This window comes from Schistocerca gregaria, chromosome 1 (genome assembly GCF_023897955.1).
Source record: "Schistocerca gregaria isolate iqSchGreg1 chromosome 1, iqSchGreg1.2, whole genome shotgun sequence".
Classification (NCBI taxonomy): Eukaryota; Metazoa; Arthropoda; class Insecta; order Orthoptera; family Acrididae; genus Schistocerca; species Schistocerca gregaria.
The window spans coordinates 679,543,560-679,563,955 of NC_064920.1; the positions used below are offsets into that span (position 1 = coordinate 679,543,560).

The 20,396-nt window shown below is 43.7% G+C and overlaps 2 protein-coding genes across 2 annotated transcripts in view; both read left to right on the forward strand.

Moving 5' to 3' along the window:
• LOC126363182 (uncharacterized) overlaps positions 1–20,396 on the forward strand; it is a 1,127,484-nt gene that overhangs the window by 1,035,688 nt on the left and 71,400 nt on the right. The gene's annotated exons all lie outside the window — the stretch shown is intronic.
• Positions 5,112–20,396, forward strand: part of LOC126363166 (neuronal calcium sensor 2) — a 337,516-nt gene continuing 322,231 nt past the window's right edge. Inside the window, exon 1 of the mRNA XM_050007942.1 lies at positions 5,112–5,352. The gene's annotated coding sequence lies outside the window, so the exon portion shown is untranslated. The remainder of the gene's footprint in view (positions 5,353–20,396) is intronic.

Consider the following 20,396-nt stretch of genomic DNA (forward strand, 5'->3'; position numbering starts at 1 on the left):
ACCTCGAAGGAAACGATTCAGGGAATATCATTCCTGTGAATCACAACTAGCACTATATGCTCATGAAGTAATGAGTGCTATCGACAGGGGATGTCAAATTGATCCCATATTTTTAGATTTCCAGAAGGCTTTCAACACCGTTCCTCACAAGCGTCTTCTAACCAAACTGCGTGCGTATGGAATATCGCTTCAGTTGTGGGACTGAATTCGTGATTTCATCATTTATCCCAGGGAAAAGCTGCACGGTCATCTACAGTATGTGTTCTTTCGAGATTGTATATATATATATATATATATATATATATATATATATATATATATATATATATATATATATATACCGTCTTGTAAAGTCATCAGATGACCAAACTGAATTGCAAAATAATGTAGGTAAGTTATCTGTATGGTACGAAAAGTGGCAATATAAAGAAAAGTGTGAAGTTATTCACATGATTACTCCGTATGTCACACAAATCTGATGGCTGTAGATTCAACTAAATATTTAGGTATTATAATGAGAAATAACCCAAATTGGAGTGATCACACAGATATTGTTGTGGGTAGAGCAAACTAAAGACTGCGATTCATGGGCAGAACACTTAGAAGGTGCAAAAGGTCTACTAAAGAGACTGTTTACACACGCTTGTTCGTCCTATTCTGGAGTGTTGGTTTGCGGCGTGGGATCCGCATCAGGTGGGACTGACGGGTGACATCAAAAAAGTTTAAAGAAAGGCAGCTCGTTTTGTATTATCGCGATATAGGGGAGATAGTGCCACAGACATGGAATGCGAATTGGAGTGGCAATCATTAAAACAAAGGCGGTTTTCGTTGCGACGCGATTTTCTCATGAAATTTCAATCACCAGTTTTCTCCTCCGCTTGCGAAAACTCTCTGTTGGCACCCACGTACATGGGGAGAAATAATCATCACGATAAAATAAGAGAAATCAGGGCTCGCACAGAAAAATTTAAGTATTAGTTTTTCCCCCGCGCCGTTGGAGAGTGGAACGGTAGAGAGACGTCTTGAAGGTGGTTCATTGAACCCTCTGCCAGGCACTTAATTGTGAATAGCAGAGTAATCACGTAGATGTAGATAGATGCAACAACCTTTGGCTTCGACGTCTACCAGTGTAGAATGGTACCATGCAGTCATACAGGCCCTCATAGTGAGGTGGCGTATGGGCGTGACATTGAACGGAGATAATGTTGAAAAGTGGATGGTGTTTTGTAGCCAAAAGAATGGGAAATAATGTGGTGTGTTGAAATCCTGAATAAAACTAACGTGCTTTCAGAAAAATGTTTGTTGCATTCCGTACTGATCGCCTCTCGTGCGTGCATATCTAGAGATCTTCAATAGAAAGATTGATAATGATTGGAAGTAATGGTTTAGGAAGTAATCTGCGTCTGATTTGTTCTGATGTAATCCTCGAAGCATTTGCACCCCATTACTCCTCAGTCCGAGTTTGTGTTCTGATAACCTAAATCTCTCTTCCTTTAGGTACGAATAAAATCCGCGGTATAGAGACACTTGTCATTCAGAAGTATTTTGGGATTATCTCTGTTCCAATCTCGTAGATCATAAACGATACACTTGCATAAATTATAGAGTGTGAAATCTCGCTGTGTATATAATAAATTTATGATGGTTATTAACGTCGAAAGACCCGCTACATGAGAGCGGTACACTAGTACGCTTGTTCCTCATAGCCATTTGAACATGGGAATCATTAAAATTTACCACTGAATTTACCCATTTCGGGACCTGTTTATTGTTCACTACTATACGCGAGTGTAGCTACATTTTTATTGGACTGTAGAAAAAGTACTTCTGTGCTTCCGTGAATTCCGTTTTATTGTTTTTGTATGTCACATATACTTTTTTTTATAAACTCTTAGTAAAATATTTAAGCGATTGCTGAATAAAACAACTCTAGCTTGTGTTCAATGCGGAAAGAAGAATAGACATCTATTTTTATGCAGGTAAAATAGTAGCTTCCAGGACGCCTGTATATGTAAATTTAATAGTGCCTCATTACGCAGGAGCAATTGTTGGAACAACCGAAGTCAATCACGTCTCTGTCTGATTACACAGTTATGAAAGTTTCTGGCTACGACAATAATTATACCTTACTGGTTTTCTTGGCGCCTCCAGACTGGGTAAAAACTCAAGTTTTCGGCAATAACCACCATCCTCCTTCAGTTATTTCACCCAGATTTGACGAGAAAAAATAAACAATGTTTTATGCCAAAACATGTCTAAATAAATATCACTTCAGCTTCTTCGCTTAAAAAATGTGCAGTGAATTAGACTTCCGTGTTTAGTCTTTTCGTAATTAAAATGGCATTTGGTCGAATGCCAACAGGCCTGAGAAGTTTTGTGCGTTGTGAACATGGACTGCCAAGGAGCTGTTTGAATTGCTGACTACTATTCCAATCAATGCTCTTAAAGTCAATATTCTTTCAGGCCCAGAAGTGATTTCAGAATTTTGCAAATTTCCGGTACTGCTTTAAATGTGCAGAAATATATACTGTGCACATCCTAAAACCCAGGAAAGTAATATCCTACGACTAGAATATCAGCGAGTTACAATCGTAATCAGTCAACTGATGCTTATACCTGAGCATAATAACTTGTAGGGATATGAAATAGATTTTTCGTAGGTACATTAGTTGATAGACTTCGGTTCATTGCTGGGATATTGTAAAATGCAATAAGCCTACAAAAGGGATTGTTTACAAAACACTCTTGGGACAATTTCAGGAGATAGCTTAAGTTTGTGAGACAGATAGCGAATAGGACTAACTGGGGATTTTGAATGTATATGAAAAAAGGTGGCCACGAATGGTCACGGGTTTGAAACTTCCTGGTGGATTTAAATGTTTGCCGATCCGGCGTTCGAACCTGGGATCTTTACCTTTCATGGCCAAGTGCTCACCTAAGAAACCGAAGCACGATTGAACGAGACGGATCGTCACAGATTTCCTCCCGCTAGTAACTAATAGTTCTACCTTGGGAAATGAATTCTCGTACGTAGTTTGCAGGACTAGCACTCACGGAAGGAAGGACATTAACTTGGTGAGCATGAGAAAAGCAAAGGTCCCAAACTTCGCTGCAGAGTGAAACTTCATTGTTAAAAGCCCCAAGTACGTTTAACCCACGAGAGAACGTCACCAAGGGGCCCAGGAATCTGAACTGGCAGTGTTTATTGCGAAACGGTACTGACAAAGTTTCAGGAAATAGTATTAAGTGAGGAGTCCATGAATATTCTACAACTCGCTACACAATGAGGCGACAAGTGATGGAACAGCAATTTGCACATGTACAGAGGGCGGTAGTATCGTGATCACAAGGTATACAGGGGCAGTGCATTGACGGAGCTGTAATTTGTTCTCCTTTGATTCATGTGACAAAACGTCCGACGTGATCTTGGCGAAACGAGGGGAATTAACAGACTTTCAACGTGGAATAGTAGTTGGAGCTTTGCGCATGGGACATACCATTTTCGAAATAGTTAGAGAATTCCTTATTGTGAGATCCACAGGTCAAGAGTGTGCCGAGAATACGACATTTCAGGCATTACTTCTAACAACGAACAACGCAGTGACTGACGACCTTCACCTAACGACCGAGAGCAGCGGCGTCTGCGTAGAGCTGTCACTACTGACAAGCAACACTGCAGAAATCAAAGTTGGACGCTCGACCTGGGCTCGTGACCATATCGGTTGGACCCTAAACGGCTAGAAAACCGTGACTGGTCAGATCAGTTCCGATGTGAGTTGGTAAGAGCTGATAGTAAGGTTCGAGTGTGATGCAGACCTTTCGTAGCCATGTACCCAAGTTGTCAGCGAGACTGGCCGAGCGGTTCTAGGCGCTTCAGTCTGGAACCATGCGGGTGCTGCGGCCGCAGGTTCGAATCCTGCCACAGGCATGGATGTGTGTTGTGTCCTTAAATTAGTTAGGTTTAAGTAATTCTAAGTTCTAGGAGACTGATGACAAAAAAATGGTTCAAATGGCTCTGAGCACTATGGGACTCAAGTGCTGTGGTCATCAGTCCCCTAGAACTTAGAACTACTTACACCTAACTAACCTAAGGACATCACACACATCCATGCCCGAGGCAGCAGTCGAACCTGCGACCGTAGCAGTCGCACGGTTCCGTACTGCGCGCCTAGAACCGCGAGACCACCGCGGCCGGCGGACTGATGACCTCAGATGTTAAGTCCCATAGTGCTTAGAGCCATTTGAACCATTTTCGTCAGCGAGGCACTGTGGAAGGTGTTTGTGGCTTCCCAATGGTGTGGGCTGTGTTTACATAGAATGGACTGGATCCTTTACGCCGCCGGCTACGTGGAGTCCAATTGTAGCCATTGATGGACGTCATGTTCCCAAACGACGTTGGAATTTTTATGAATGGCAATACGCAATATCACTGGGCCACAGTTGTTAGTGACGGATGTGAAGCATTTTTTGGATAATTTTAGTCAATGACCTGTCTAGTTATCGTGTACTGGAAACATTCGCTGTCATGGAGAGCTTTAGAGGCAACATGGCTGAGTATTTCTTCTGGGGAGTCCCTGCCACGTCGAGCCCCGGGCAAAAGGAGGTGAGACATGATATTGGGCGGTATCCGATGAGTTTTGTCAGCCCACTGTACATCGTGAATACAAATTACGACGGCGCCAGAGAGGCATTCAGGTAACCATTGTCCCCATCTCCATATGCGAATGAAACGGGGAGAGATGCTAATGTATGGTACCGTGGGAGGTACCATCTGTTATGCGCTTCATAGTGGTTTGCAGTGTGAAGGTGTAGTGTACAGTGACCTACTGGAAGGTACCGACGGGTCGGAACAGTAATCTGACGTCCGCCGTCTTTATTGTTAATAAATGCGACCGTGGCATGCGAACGCCGATGCTGCGCAGTGGTGCAGTAGAGAAGTAGAGGGATGCGGCGAGGCGCTTGACGAAGGGCGAGCTGGTCGCTGGCTAACAGGTAGGCAGAGCTCCGCAGCGTGGCGCGCACGCCCGGTCACGCACCCCCTGCCCCTCCCGCGCCCGCTCCCGCCCCTGCCCCGCCGGCACACCCCCCCCCCCCCCCCCCCCCCAGCCGCGCACTCGACGCCGGGCGGCGCGCGCTGCCTGGGTCCGGGCCAGTCCTCAGAGAGCCGCCCGACACCTCAGCGCGCCGCGCGCCATGCCACAACACCGCCGCACCCGCAGCAGCGGCCGCCTCTGAAGCGCATACCGACACCAGGTACCCACCACTGTGCTCCGCCAGCCACCGGCCGAACTGACCGACGTCTGAAGGCTCACCCCTGACCGCCACAACAAACTCGACTCAGCTCTCTGCACGGTGAGGGCGCCGCACTCTTCTGCAGATGCTCGTTTTTATCGTAGCAGTCAGCTCAGAATGCGTATTGTAGTTCGATGTGGAAGCATGTATATCGCCGGCAGTGCACGGCATGCTATTAGGCAAGTAGCAAAATAAGTAGCTTTGCATCACTGAACACACTTTCCCAAGAAAACGAAAGTTTATCTTCAGTCAGTAGAGAAATCAAAAACATTTCCAGAGTGTTTCCTACACCTTTAGAGAACATACAGAGGCCCAGTAGTTTTATCAAACGGTAGAACTATGTGCAATCGTAAAGTGCTTGCAAATCACATCACTGCTGCCCTTTTTGAGAGTGAAAACGCTACTACCACAATGTATCTTTTCCGTCTCCGAGTACCCATTCCGGACGTTTGCCGAAATAATTTTTGTATCTTGTAAAGAAGAGTGAACACCCGAAATTATATTGCTCCTTTTCGAATCTAATGAGACCGGTAGACTTGGAATATGTGCTTTGAGTAATCCTCCACAGATTTCATTGTTAGCCACGATTGGTCACGAATTCTTCCAGATTATATGAAGCGCCCAAAACGCTCTGTCTGAAATTTTAAGTCGTTGAGGATCCTAATACTGATCCACTCCTTTTACAAGATGTACACACATCGACAGAAGAAAAAAAAAATGATGTTGCAACTTAGTACCTAGACCTTTTACAAATTCTTGGAGGAACATGGAAATACACGATTAATTTTCTAAATGTGTTATGTATTACATGATAAGAACTAAAACTGTGCTGCTCACGATAATTTTGCTCTTCGATTTCGGAAGAACAGCGTTCGAAACATTTCTTATGGACAATGTGCTCCTTAGTAACACAGAGATAATAACCGACAATATCCGCAAGCATCCCTCTATTATTCTCTTTTTTGCAACCGCATTCTATGACCAAAAATAGCTGCGTTTATAATGTAATAGTTCTGAATTTCATAACGTCGTACTAATGTTGTGCGATACATGTACAAAATGCTCCAAAACGTAGGCGGTTAAGTAAAAACGTATGTCTGGGACCTCATTTTGAAACATTAAAACAGTCTAAAGCGTGCAAAAATAAAGGAAAAATGATTGTAAACAAGTTTTCTTTAGTGTAGTGTTACATTCCGAGTGCATTTATTTATTTTTTGCAGTATATTTCGACCGTAATCTGATTAAATCAGAATAAGTGTATCCGTATTATATCGCGAAATATATATAAAAGCGAAATCGCTGTTAGTATCATGATTTATTAGAACTATCGCGGTGTGTCTTGTAGTAACGTATCTGGAAACAAACAGAAAAACTCATCTGTGTGTAAAATGTCCCTCAAGCACTATGAATTTTGAAACACAATGCTCTCTGAGCTCACTGCCTGTTCGCCTTCCTACTCCTCCGTTTATGTCGCAGTGGCAGAGGCCACTGCTCCGTATTGTTTCTTTTTACTGTGTAGATATTTTACTTTTAGTTTGAAATTATGCTTCGATTGTGTAATTATTGTTAAATCTTTTAAGTTGAACGATTCACTGATTATGGACGGCCTTACAAATTACTCACTCATGCACACTTTCATTAAAAAAAATTAGCATGGCGCTTCGATTTCCGGAAACAGCTTGGCACATATTGTCGCCATGCTAGTTCAGAACAACGTCGTAAGTACCTTAACTAAACGGCTGACGTGCTGCATCAGTGTAACAAATGCAACGTCTCACTGTTATCTCTCTCTCTCTCTCTCTCTCTCTCTCTCTCTCTCTCTCTCTCTCTCTCACACACACACACACACACACACACACACACACACAAAATGTTACAGCTTCATACTTTAGACACACGGAATGTGAAAAGAGAATATAAAATATACAATTAAACTGGAACAGATATCTCTTTTCTTTCCTGCAAATATAGGACTTCTAATCGGATAATTAATTAACATTTGAACCCGAGTCAACACCAACGACGCTGAAATAATATTTTTTCAGTCACATTGCAATACAAATTTCCAGGGCTGACTGAAAAATCGCCATAAATCATCTTCAGGAGCAGTTAATGGGAGAACGAACGCGGAAATAAGAATAAAGAGACGAAGCGAAGCTAAATTTCAATGTATCGTTGAGGTCATTAGAGACGCAACAATCTGCCGGACAGAGTAATAATGAGAACCGACTCGATATTAGCCTTTCGATAAAACTCCTTTCTCCTGTAGTAATTTCCGGAAACCAGTCTGTCTGTCAAATACTGCGCAATACCGTGATGAAAGCGGCAGTAGATGGTGGCATCGGTTAAAGTGGCTGGCCACTTGCGGTGACGCCTGCTACATTCGTGCCTCCTCACGCCTCTCATTGTTCAGCACTGGAAGTACTTTGGGACTTGGACAATGTACGAACTTCGACCTACGTCTTCCCTCAAACTTTGTGCTAACTATTTCTGGAGGTATTGCGTGAACTCGCTAGCTTTCTGCATTACAAATTTTTCCACTCTGTCATCTCACCTGAATTCTTTTTTAAATACGTATTTCCGTCTCTCTTCTGCCTTTCTTCTATACACAGCCAAAGGCACGCAACTAATTCTTTCAAAATGCCTAAATCTTAACTGAATCGGAAATGTTGCCGGGTGTGCGAATTAACGCACCAGAACCGCTACACAGTAAAGTAAAATGGAATGAGCGTCGCCTAATGCACGGCGATATGGCTATTTACAAAATTACTTCGCACACTACACGAAACAAATATAAATGTTTATAAAATACCGATAGTAAATTTTCTATTATGGTTTGTAACGAAAAGATAATATTATTCTTCCGTATGTCACATGCCTTACACGAAAAGTGGGCAGCTAATTACATTCGTAATAACTTTCCAACTTCAGACGGCTCCTAAAAAAGGCAAAATACACCCAAAATAGACATGTTCTGCGAGTCAAGAAAATTAAAAATTAAATATGGTGCCTCATAATTCGTTATTTGCGTGGATTTTTCGAGAACAGCCGTTGAACAGGTAAAAAAGAAAAAAAACTGGCAACTTACCATGAAACCGAAATTTGAGTATAAAGAAGCAGGAATGTCATATTTTTCAGTCGAATACACATCGCTCTGAGTTTGAACATCTCCTAAACCTTTAGCTCGGAATACTTTACATGTTATTCAGCATCCTCACTTTTGGAAATTTAACGGATACATGTTTCGAATACAACAGACAATAGGCGTTGGATGTGAGAGAGAGAGAAAAAAAAAGAAAAAAAAAAAGAAACTAGGAGGTATTAAAAGTAGTGGAATCTGTGTATGGCGATACTTCTGTGCATGCGAGAGAAGGATCAGAACCAAAATACGTACTTTTCTGGGACTATTGTGACACATGCTCATGCTCTTCCATTTCCCTCACTCATCGGCAATTACTATTATCGGTTTTTTCCATTACTACGATGTTGCAAAAGAAAATCAATTAAAATCAGAGGTTAAAGGAAGTACATAAATAACGCGCAGTCCATGTTATTTCCTGATGAGGAGATTTCGTGAATTCGTCTCTCTGTTCCTAAATTAATGTTGCTGCAAAGGTAATAATATTTTGTAATAAGTACTTTGTAAATATATAATTAATGCCCATTCACGTATCTCTCATTCTGGCTAAACAACAGTTCATTAAACAGTCATAATTAAACTGAATCTAAAAGTGAAGGAAATGCGGGTTGCTCTCAAGTTGCCACTACAAATTGCATTCACCAATCTGAAAGAACGCGAGGCAGGGAAGCTGGGATTGAGTAATCGCTAAATCGCAGTCAGTAGGCTAGTCGTCCACGAGAGTCTGGTTAATAGCTGCTTCGGAAATACTTAACACGCTTAATACTTAACACGCTTTCAGATTTGACGTTAGGGGCGGAGCAGAGAGAAAGCGTAAACGTAACATTACATTCCGTTGAAGCAGTTCATGCGAAGATTGAAGTACATTACGGGACTGTTGCGAGAACAATATTGGTAACTTCAAAACTGACTACACATGTTTCGAAGAAAACATTTAAATTTCTGTATCTGTTTATTGTTGCTGTTCTCATTTTGAAGTTGTTCATACTTTATTCGACTGGTGATGTGTCTCTTCCAAGTTAGGCATTGCATTTCCTGCTTTGTTTCGCCTACGTTTTTGCATGTTTCCTTTTTTCCGAATTGATCGTCGAAGGGGTCTGGGTATTGCGGAAACAGAAGTGAGGTTTCTGCCACATATATTACTGAGATCGTAAAGAAATCTCTCCCGTGGAAGAACACACCGATATGATAGTAAGACTCTATGGAAAGAAAAACTCGTTAAGATGAAGTAGCGTTGCAGTGTGTTGTTTCTACTTGCAGTCTTACTGTGTGGTAACAAGGTGCCCCTGTGTCGTACATGCATTTTGACGATACGATCAGAAACGTTAGTAAAAGGTAGTACGTAACGGCAAACCTATGCGCACCCATTGCTGAATTCTCAGTAACAATAACATAAACAAGTGTCACATATTAGAACAACCACAGCTGGCAGCGCCTTTGTGGCCCTGAGAACGTGAGTGGCCCCATTTCCACTCTTGCCTTGCCAGGCTGCATTCCAACGAGTTTTAACTGGCGCGGGCTACCAGTCTTTCGCAGACTTAAGATGACTTCATTGTTCGTGTTTAGATAATAGCATTGTAATGCAGTTAGCTACCCGATGTCATCTCTCACAACCTCGCGCTTTTTAACGAAGTCGCCAGTATAATACACTAGTTTCGTACTGTAGAAATGGAAGACATCGTATTTCACCGGATTCCAAATGCACTCAAATGTAATGCAGATTTTAATAGAAGTAATTTATGCGTCATATTTGATTTATCTAGTGTATTTGATATAAAAATGTGAAGCAGCTACAAGATATGGTTGATTGTCAATGTAACTTCGTACACGTACGCCGCTTCCATGCATATCTAAATGAATAGACGTGCAATTCTCTGTGATAGATAGAACAGCCAGGACGCCAGAGTGCATTACTAATGTTCGTGTTTATTGTTTTTAGCAAGGCTGGCAGAAAGTACATTGTGTTTGAAATTTCCGTTACAAACTCTTAGAAGCTGTAGAGAGGAATGAGTACATAGTATTGTGGATAGAAATCCATGTCCGTTCTACGACACTTTGAATTTACACGTATAACGCGTCCACGTTGCAGAGGAATAAAAACAGAGTTGCTTCTCCTGGTATGCTACGGTAGACAGAATAACGTGTGCTAGGTCAGACGGTCACGTGATGTCCCCTTAACATCTGTTTTGCATCATAACTATTCTGTAGTGGGTAAAGTATTTTGAGATCTTTTTTGTTTTGAAGTAATGTAAACACGTAATGTTTAAATTTTAATGGAAGCAGTTGTGATTAAGTGATAAATGGATGTTTCATTGTGTTTCCTTTAATTTTTACCTAATAATTGTGATGCGTCACGCCTGATTCAGTCCCTCAAGCAGATGTGGTGAGTTAAACAGCTGAACTGAAACCGTCGTAGAACGCGAACAGTACATTTCAGGACATTGGTTCTTATTCAAAATATTATCTGCTGACTCCACTCTACAAGTCCTGAATGTTTGTAACGGAAATTTCTGAACACGGTGTATAAGAGGCGTAAATAGCGTCAGCTGTTAGGTGATCGCTGTGATAGACACGGAGATGCCACCTACTCGTCTGAGTCACCGTTACTACATGCATCAAAAAAAGTTTTCCATCACCTCGGTTCCGAGAGTTCCGGAACCTGTACAGAAAATTGGAATAGAGATCAATATAAACACCATGTCTGCCCTTTTTATTGCTCATGAAAACCACACATTGCATCTTGTGCCTCTGTACAGCGAGACCCCCAGAGGTGGTGGTCCAGATTGCTGTACACACTGGCAACTTTAATACCCATTAGCACGTCCTCTTTCCTTGATGTCTGCCTGTATTCGTCGTGCCATACTACCCACCAGTTCATCAAGGCACTGTTGGTCCAGATTGTCCCACTATTCAACGGCGGTTCGGTGTAGATCCCTCAGAGTGGTTGGTGGGTCACGTCGTCCTTAAACAGCTCTTATCAATCTATCCCAGGCATGTTCGATAGGATTCGTGCCTGGAGAACATGCCGACCACTCTAGTCGAGCGATGTCGTTATCCTGAAGGAAGTCATTCACAAGATGCGCACTTTGGGGCGCAAATTGTCGTCCATGAAGACGAATGCCTCGCCAATATGCTGCCGATACAGTTGCACTATCGGTTAGAGGATGGCATTCACGTATGGTACAGCCGTCACGACGCCTTCCATGACCACCAACGGCATACATCGGCCCCACATGATGCCACCCCAAAACAGCAGGGAACCTCCACCTTGCTGCACTCGCTGGACAGTGTGTCTAAGGCGTTCAGCCTGACCGGGTTTCCTCCAAACACATGTCCGACGATTGTCTGGTTGAAGGTATGCGGCACTCGTCGGTGAAGAAAACGTGATGCCAATCCTGAGCGGTCCATTCAGCATGTTGTTGGGCTCATTGTACCGCGCTGCGTGGTGTCGTGGTTGCAAAGATGGACCTCGCCATGGGCGTCGGAGTGAAGTTGCACATGATGCAGCCTATTGCGCACAGTTCGAGTTGTAACATGACGCCCTTGGGATTCACGAAAAGCATTATTCAACATGGAATTGCAATGAGGGTTCCTCCGAGCCATAATCCGTACGTAGCGGTCATCCACTGCAATAGTAACCTTTTGGCGGCCTGAGCGAGGCATTTTATCGACAGTTCCTGTCTGTCTGTCTGTATCTCCTCCATGTACCAAGAACATCGCTTTGGTTGACTCCGAGACGCCTGGACATTTCCATTGTTGAGAGTCTTTCCTGGCACAAAGTAACAATGCGGACGAGATCGAACCGCGGTATTGACCGTCTAGGCGTGGTTGAACTACAGTCAACACGTGCCGTATATCTCCTTCCTGGTGGAATGACTGGAACTGGTCAGCTGTCGGACTCCATCCGTCTAACAGGCGCTACTCATGCATGGTTGTTTACATCTTTGGGCGGGTGTAGTGACATCTCTGAACAATCAAATGGACTGTGTCTGTGATACAGTATCCACAGGCAACGTCTACCTGGGAACCGGGGTGATGCAAAATTCTTTTTGATGTGTGTAGCATCTGACAGAGTTTGCAACGGACCTCATCGTTGGTCTCTTTTCGACCGGCTGGTGGAATCATACAATATCTAGAGTTGTTGGGTATTCGCATGTGCGATGCCGGACTGCATGGCAACGTGATGGCAGGCACACTCGTTGTCAAGTTCCCAGTCGACCACTTGTGACGGGTCCAAGCGAGGACTGCCGTGTTGTGCTACAAGCACCTCGTAGTCCCTCCGCATCTACGTCGGCCATCCGAGAAGAAGTGATTCCCTGCAACATTTTGTGCCGGAGACTAGCAGCAGCCAGACCAGGGAATTAGTGTCCCGGGCTTAGACCGCCGGTAACAACAATGCAAACATCTGCGTTTGGAGTCGTGTCGTGAGCGGGAAGCATGGACTTCTGACGAATGGTGTCGCATTGTGTTTAGCGATGAATCGCGGTTCAGCACTACCCGGAATGACCATCGTTCTGTCGTATCAGACGATATGGTGAGAGGTCCCATTTTTCCAGTGTTTCGGAAAGGCAGTGGGACTACTAGCGTTGTGGTATGGGTAGCCATCGGCTATTAATTCAGGTCTTGGTTGCTAGTGGCTGGGGAACTCGGACGCCACGACAGTACGTCGCGGCCGTTTTGCGTCCTCGTATTACCGTTCATGCAGCAGTATAGTTGTGCCAGTTTTCAAGAGGACAATGATCGTCCACTGTGTCACGTGTCTCTGTGAACCGTGTGCATGATGTTGATGTGCTCCCGTGGCTAGCGAGATCCTCAGACGGCTCCCCGATAGAATATCTCGGACGTCAGCTCCGTCCCAGTGCCGGTATCCAGGATATCAAGATTTAGTTACAACAATAGGGGGTCGATGGCCTCAGGAAATGGTACAGTGGCTTTGCGACACCCTTCTCAACCGAATCAGTGCATTAATCCGGACCAGAGCGTGTGCAGTGTTACAACGATGACTGGACTCATACTGAAAAGCTTTTCATAAATTTGACTCGATTTTGTAATCACTGCGATAACGTCAAACAGACTACCACTTCAAACCGTGAAGTTTCATGTCGTTTGCTCCTGCCCATCTGTGTGCTTCACGTTTTTTGTCAGATACTGTAATACGCCACATAACATGTTTATATGCTATTATGCGCAGTGAGCTGCATTCTGTAGTATGCAGAGAAAATCTAGTGCTTGATTTTTCGTGTATGCTCTTCATACTCCTATAAAATTTTTTGAAAGACGTCATCGATGTGTATAAGTGTTCATAGTGTTAACCTGTGAAGCCTTCTTTTGCATATCCAGTCCGGTAATCGTTTTCAAACGGAGTACTGCTAAAATTTTGTGCTTCAGCTCATCCATAAATTTTAAACAATATTTGACACGTTTATAGGTGATTCAAAACTCATGTCCTATAGTAGAAATTGGGTGAACCCGTACTCTACCTACAAACTTTCAGAATGGTAGTGGACCAAAACAAGGAAAAAAGTGTAGTATACTTGGGCTGTAAAGCGCGTACATATATCTTTCGCAGTCGTGAAGATGAACAAGTGCGGGTAGGTATGCGTTTAGGAGTCCATGTTTAGTGGACTTGATTTTCTTGCTTTCATCCATACTACCACCTCTCAATATATGGAAAGCAAAACGCTTGCAGTAGAAGAGATTTATTTCACAGTGCCGAAGTTAATAACGGGCTCATAGTTCTTCAGGTGATACATTTAAAGTTCATGTTTACAAAATCTTCTCGCTTTGCATCATGCTAACACCTGCGGAAGTTTGTCGGTGAGTTTGTACACTTTTAGTCCAGTGGGACATGATTTTTGCATCACCCTGTATATGTCATCACTTCTATAGGCCGAGTGACTGACTGGTGTTTAAGTGACACTTAACTTCTGCATAAACAACGATAAACCACTACACATTTTCACTGTCTGACGGCAACCTCGATTTCAACAGTCAAAGGCGACAATGACGTATTTAAAAAAAAAGAACTGTGTGATGTCACTGAAGTAGCAAATGTTCCTCTAATTGTGGAAGAAAAATACCAGTAGGTGTAGGTCAATTTTTTTCGCGTGAGATTACGTCATACGACAAACTAATTAAATATCTGTGCTCTTATTTCGTGCAAAACATATTTCGTGGCCTTGCTTAGCCGACACCTTGAATGAACGGGACAGATGAGACCAAGAAACGGCGAACTAGCAGCCGAGACAATTAACACACAAAAGTGCTCGAGAGGGCCGCAAAGAACTCCGTGTAGAACTTTTATTTTCTTCAATACCGATGCAGTTATCTGTTGTCTTAGGAAAGGTTATCATATCATAACTTGTGTGTGTGTGTGTGTGTGTGTGTGTGTGTGTGTGTGTGTGTGTGTGTGTGTGTGTGTGTGTGTGTGTGTTGGGGGGAGGGGGGGGGGGGGGGAGAGGGCGAGAGCGTTTGTGCCTGTGCTTGCGCTTGCGTAAAACGCTATATCAAGATACATAACTGAGCATTTCGATTACTTTACGCTTGTAACTACTATTTTGTTAATTAACTGCCGGTACATTCTGACTGCATATCGAGTGTTTTTAATAGGAGCACTACTCGACGACGATATTATATCATTTGGCCTCCCGTGGCCGTTATAGGAAACACACGGTGACGTTACACTAAACAAGTACAGTGGTGTCTAAGCGAAGGGCATCGCACTTAAATGATTTCAAAACAGTTTGCATAGACAGTCGAGTGTTTCAACGTGTCCTTGTGAAACATCACCACAAACACTTAACGATGACCCGACCGAAACGCCTTCACTCCTACGTGGAATAGTATTGTGGTCGACTAAACATAGTGAAGCGGCGGCGTAGAATGGACACTGGCCGCCTATTCGGGAGATTTGTTCGTTGTACCCCGTCTCGCCGCGCAGTCACGAATTACGTGCTCGCGGTTTTCCTGTATCACTTTCGGCGAATACTGCAAAGATTCTTTCAGTAAGACAACAGTAATTTCTGTCCCCCAAAGAGGGATCCTTTATTGTATGATTATGTGATAGCGGAACAAACACTGGTAGCAGTTACTTCTGTAGAATATCTGGGAGTATGCGTGCGGAACGATTTGAAGTGGAATGACCATATAAAATTAATTGTTGGTAAGGCGGGTGCCAGGTTGACATTCATTGGGAGAGTCCTTAGAAAATGTAGTCCAACAACAAAGGAGGTGCCGGCCGCGATGGTCGTGCGGTTCTAGGCGCTCCAGTCCGGAGCCGCGCTGCTGCTACGGTCGCAGGTTCGAATCCTGCCTTGGGCATGGGTATGTGTGATGTCCTTAGGTTAGTTAGGTTGAAGTAGTTCTATGTTCTAGGGGACTGATGACAACAGCAGTTGAATCCCGTAGTGCTCAGAGCCATTTGAACAAAGAAAGTGGCTTACAAAACACTCGTTCGACCTATACTTGAGTATTGCTCATCAGTGTGGGATCCGTACCAGGTCGGGTTGACAGAGGAGATAGAGAAGATCCAAAGAAAAGTGTCACATGGTTATTTGGTAAGCGTGATAGCGTTACGGAGATGTTCAGAAAACTGAAGTGCAGACTCTTGAGAGGCGCTCTGCATCGCGGTGTAGCTTGCTGTCCAGGTTTCGAGAGGGTGTGTTTCTGGATGAGGTATCGAATATATTGCTTCCTCATACCTCCCGAGGAGATCACGAATGTAAAATTAGAGAGATTCGAGCGAACACGGAGGCTTTCCGGCAGTCTTTCTTCCCGCGAACCATACGCGACTGGAACAGGAAAGGGAGGTAATGACAGTGGCACGTAAAGTGCTCTCCGTCACACACCGTTGAGTGGCTTGCGGAGTATAAATGTAGATGTAGAATCTCATCGGAACTCCCACCTTTAATCGCTGCGGCACGTTAAACTCCAGTTTCCTCCATTTTTATATGAATTAGGACATGAGCGCTGTGAGGCGTTCTGTTCCGCGGCTTGAAAACAAACGAGCCCGAACCACAGAGAGATTGAGACATTCTATTGGCCTTCACAGCACAGTCTGGTAGATGAATTGCACCGGCTGAGCGGATACCAAATTCGTGGCTAATGGGAGGATCCGGCTGCCGTTGAGGAGGAGCGCACTCGAGTCTGGAGGCCGTGGTCCGCCCCCGCCTCCGCCTACGCTCCCTCTCCCCACCCCCGGAGGAAGTGGCGAAGCCCACGACCTACAATTCCAGCATCGATCCAATTAACTACGCACCACGGCGGCCGTTCTTGCCGCGACTCCCGCTCGGCGCCTCTCACGTTTTGTCCCCACCTGCTGATTAACTGACATCAGATTGCCATCTGTGACCCCTTTCCAGTTGTCATCATCTTCAAGGCTGTTAAGTATAAATATATCCAGATACAAACAAAAAAGAGACGTCTGGCAAATAATAAGCTCACTGGATAGAAAAATGGTCATCCGTTAGCAGACATCGCGCTAATATCGTACAGTACTGCCTCTGACCTTGATAACAGCTTTCGTTCTGCTAGTAAGAGAAGCCACAAGTTTGTTCAAGAATGCCATTAGCCAGCTGAAGCCAAGAACTTATAATTAGCCTCGTAGAGCCACCATATTGCAGGGGTGCTGTTTCCTACGTTTCACCCGCCGTTCGGACTGAGGCAGCTGAGTGTTGCTCAAATCAGACACATATCCCTAAAATTCTGTAAACATTGCCGTTGTTAACTTGGAAGGCGCAATTGTCTACAGCTTACTCTATGCACTCGTCGGCCTGCATGGTTTCAAAAGACACATTGAAAAATTCTGACTCATTGGAGCACGTTACAGGGCTGCTGTCCACTGTCTTGTTGTTTGGCTCGCTAAAGCTCAGTTGTATCTACCACCGTGAGCAATAGGCTTTTTTGAGGTACCTGAATGCAGATGGCCATTGCATGACGTTCCCTTCAAAGTGACCGACCGCAAATTGTTTGAGACGTACCTGCATTCGCTGACATTAGCAGTTCCTGTCAGATTTGAAACCCACCGCCCCAAGACGTGACGCTCCGCTCCTGTCTTGTCGCAGTCGGTTAAGGTAGTTGTATGGTTACTGCTCGTACAACGTCTTGTATGGCTGGGAGAGTTACACCATTACTTGTAAACACGTTGGAGGGTACATACACGTTGATGCAACAGCACATCAGTAAACTTCATTTACTGTATGGCAGTGGGTACGTCCAAACTCGACAGCTCATCTCTGCTATTTCATCACTTCTCGACATCCACTTATCTCATTCCGTTGGTTCCACACAACCGATTGTAATATACACCACGTCTGTCATTACTGACGCCATTGTTGTAGGATGTAAAGACCCGCGACCGTTTTAGATTAATGTAGGTTCTTAAGTGCTGCATTCTTTAGCTTGCTTTGCTATTGGTTTGCCATCGAACTGGTAATTCTGAGAGTATTGGAGGGCAACTTTACCCCCAAGGTACACGCATTATGGTAATAAAGTTGCAACCGTGTGCCTATGTGACACCAAGTAACACAAAAAATATGAGAATGGTCTCTTTAAATCAGAACATTGTGTACTAGCACTGTGTTTATTATACTTCCAAGTTCATAGAAAACATGCGTACGACGTCTGAAGTTCGTTTACAGTACAGTAGCATTCACACTATTCCACAACTCCTCTCGAGTTAATCTTTGATTTTCTGATTCAGCCCGGTCGCCGTATTGCCCCATTTCATATCAAACTAACATGAATCGACAATCATTCATGTTCGGCCTGCTTTCCGGACTCCGATGTGTGACTGCGCAAACCGTGGTCGCTTGCGACTCGCCCTGTAGACGCCTCAGGACAACTGCCTCGACCGGAATCTATACAAGCGCCAACACCGCTCCTGTAACCAGACTATGGGGCACTCCAGCAACGCATGTGGGCTTTGGTCCGACCCAGCCCTTTCCTAGAAACATTTTCCGCGCGGGATGGACTTGCACATCAGTACGGTGGCTTAGTTTTCACACGTTATCCATGCGTCTAAAAGAGTTCTTTCGGACCATCATACAGCGCCAGAGACCACTACAGTGGCTGTCACGAAACTAGGCTGGCGAGCGACATCTCATCTTCTTACAACTTCGCCAGTTACTGATAATTTCGAAAGGCAATAAAAATTGTGAAAAAATTAGACATCTCTGCTTCTAGTCTAGAGTACGATAGAGTACAATCCAAAATTAAATTCTTGCCAGCGTTACGAAAAAAAGTTACAGAAAATTTTCTAGAAAAATAATTCTTTACCTGAACCTGTGGTAGAAAACAGAAGCATTAACACATTTGAACTAAAAAAAAGAATATTCTCGAAGTTTATACATAGGTGCTTGTGATACATATTTCATCGTGAAAACATGAACTCAACTGAGATAAAAAATAATGTACTGTAAGAGATGTGAAACTAAACAGTCGTCGCTGATGAATTTGCGTTCTATTCGATCTCGTTGAAACTTCAACGAGTAAGTTGTTAAGGAAAGTTTAGTTTTGGGAACATCTCGGACATCGTTATTGTATCTTATCGCCTGTGAACGTAATTTATTTACGAGGTACACAGTATACTTTTATGAAGCCGCCAGGATTTTTGTTTCGATGGCTGGCCGTAATAGGAGCGAGAACATTCACTGCCCCCTGAAAACTTTTTATTTGCAGCTATTGCGATCCTCAAACACTGTATCCGTCAGCCAGAAACCGAAATATGATATAGAAAAGTAACTTCAGGGCAGAGTTTCGGTTCCCGTGGAGCAAAATATATATTTGTTCGTAAATTTTTGTGAAACCCAACTTTTATTTAAGTATAGTGCAAGCGAATTGTACTCAGCATGCAATGAGCTCGCTGTAAGCAAAAACTTCGTTCTTGCTGTTGCAATGTTCTGCATCCCCTCTCTCTCTCCCCCCCCCCCCCCCCCCAAAGAAAAGAAAGTCTAAATGTGTGTGAAATCTTATGGGACTTAACTTCTAAGGTCATCGGGACAAACACACACACCCATGCCCGAGGGAGGACTCGAATCTCCGCCGGGACCAGCCGCACATTCTGCAGCCCATTAAAAATTTTCATCTATCGTTACTGTTTCAAAATCGAAATACATTAGCGTGGAGAAGAGGAAGATGTGAGGTCTGAGCCAGAATGAATATTTTTTTACGGAGACAACCCTGCATTTTTCTTGTTGTTAGGTAGTCTTCTCTGTCGTAATTATCAAGTACAATTATGTGAAGTAACTTTTTGGTAAAATCGTCCAATTCCTTAAACTTCCATGTTAGTTTATATCTCTTTCTCGGAGTATCGAAGCACCTGCTCACATCTGGATATTGTGCCGACGTTAATGCACTGTTAATACGGCCCACAGTCGATTCTGAAATACTACAGTGTTGCTGTCTGTTATGAATTTGTGCAAAGTATATATTATTCCTGGCCAGATCAGTAAAACAGCTTCTGTACGTTCTATATCGCAATTTTAGGTTGTTTTCGAATGTTCCGTCCCCCTTTACATTCGCCGAACGGTGTGTAGCACAACACGTTGGTCCTTGCTCGTGCATTATGGTCGCTACAAAAACAGGTCAGTGTAACTTCTCACGAAAGACTGAAATCACACGCGAACACACGATATCAGACGGGAACACTGAACGTAGAGCAGACGCTTACCACCTCCACCGTTACAGTGTGGGTGGGTGGGGGTGGGGGCAAGAGAGCTGTGAAGCTGAACGTCACGCAGCGGGTGTGATATTGACCATCGTATTTTGGTGACTACTATTATAGGTTAGAATGCCTTGTGTCCATTCAACACAATTCAACACTTGTAGCCTCATTTGTGGTATAGTGAACTGTCATTGTACGAGACAATGAATTTGTTGTAAATTTACACTTGATCACGATTATAAATTAATAATAAGAACCAAGTTCATTAAAGACATTTATGCTTAAAGGCGTGTCGTTGTACGC